We start from the raw sequence: 1,550 nt of genomic DNA on the forward strand, positions 1-1,550 counted from the left end.
CAGGAAGGGAACCTTTGTGTCTGCCCTGTACAGTTCCCATGGGTGGCTCTGGCATAAAAGAAAACGGAATGAAACAGCACTTACTATTAGTTGTATACATGCAATGTAGGCATTCTGAGGACACGCACCAACAGCCCCATGTCCTCAGGAAGTTTGAAAGCTCTGAAACTGTCAACTTCCTCCAGAAGCTGGGAGGTTAATTTCTAGGCCACACAGCTTCTCTCTCTGAGCCCAAGACCAGGCATAGAGAGATCTGAACATGTGACAAAAGCCTCTCTTCTGTCTCGTTGTCCATGGAACACTAGGTCTATCATTTTATTTTGATCTAAACTGTCCTTTCACCAGTTTTCCCAGCTCATAAAAGCTGAATCAGGCTCTTTCCCACTATACACGATGGCAGGCGATCAAGCTACAAAGCAGGATACTAAGGAGAAGAAACCTGAAGCCAAGAAGGCTGATGGCAGTGGCAAAGTTAAAAAGGGTGACCCCAAGGCTAAAAAGCCCGCCCAAGAAGGGGAAGCCCTATTCCAGCCGAAACCCTGTCCTAGTCCGGGGCATAGGCAGATACTCCCAGTCTGCCATGTATTCCTGGAAGGCCATGTAGAAGAGGAAATACTCGGGGGCCAGCAGTTAGCTTAATGGCTACGTCACTGGACTCCCATGTAGTCGACCATGGTTCGGGTCCCGGACCTGGTGGCTTAAACTCACGCCGGGCGCATGTGCGTGCATGCCCAAGATCCCGAGAGGAGAATGGAGGAGAAGGGATTGTGTCATGGCCATCCCCCCTGGAGGGTGATTTCTTGCTTTCTGTCTCTCTGTCTGTATCTGTCTGTCTGGTGAGCGCACGCACCCTATACCAAAAAAGCCTCTCAAAAAAATAATAATAATAAATAAAAAGAGGAAATAATCAGTCACTAAATCCAGGATCAAAAAAAAAAAAAGGAGAAGGTTCTTGCGACTGTCACAAAACCGGTTGGTGGAAATAAGAATGGTGGTACCCGGGTGGTTAAACTGCTCAAAATGCCTAGGTATTATCCTACTGAAAATGTGCCTCAAAAGCTGTTGAGCCATGGCAAAAAACCCTTCAGTCAGCATGTGAGACAGCTGTGAGCCAGCATCACTCCTGGGACCATTCTGATCATCCTCACTGGACGCCACAGAGGCAAGAGAGTGGTTTTCCTGAAGCAGCTGAGCAGTGGCTTGCTACTTGTAACTGGACCACTGGTTCTCAATCAGGTTCCACTGCGTAGAACACACCAGAAATTTGTCATTGCCACCTCCACAAAAATTGATATTAGCAAAGTAAAAATCCCAAAGCACCTTACCGATGCTTACTTCAAGAAAAAGAAACTGCGGAAGCCCAGACACCAGGAAGGTGAGATCTTCGACACAGAGAAGGAGAAATACGAGATTTCAGAGCAGCGCAAGGTTGATCAGAAAGCTGTGGATTCGCAAATTTTACCAAATATCAAAGCTGTTCCTCAGATCCAGGGCTACCTGCGATCCCTGTTTGCCCTTACAAATGGAGGCTATCCTCACAACTTGGCGCT

General features: G+C 47.5%; 1 protein-coding gene across 3 annotated transcripts in view; it reads right to left on the reverse strand.

The window, feature by feature from the left end:
- The window catches only part of PARP14 (poly(ADP-ribose) polymerase family member 14), a 55,660-nt gene that overhangs the window by 39,220 nt on the left and 14,890 nt on the right, over positions 1–1,550 (reverse strand). The window lies entirely within an intron of this gene.

The sequence above is a fragment of the Tupaia chinensis genome, unplaced genomic scaffold, assembly GCF_000334495.1.
Source record: "Tupaia chinensis unplaced genomic scaffold, TupChi_1.0 Scaffold000415_1, whole genome shotgun sequence".
Taxonomy (NCBI): Eukaryota; Metazoa; Chordata; class Mammalia; order Scandentia; family Tupaiidae; genus Tupaia; species Tupaia belangeri.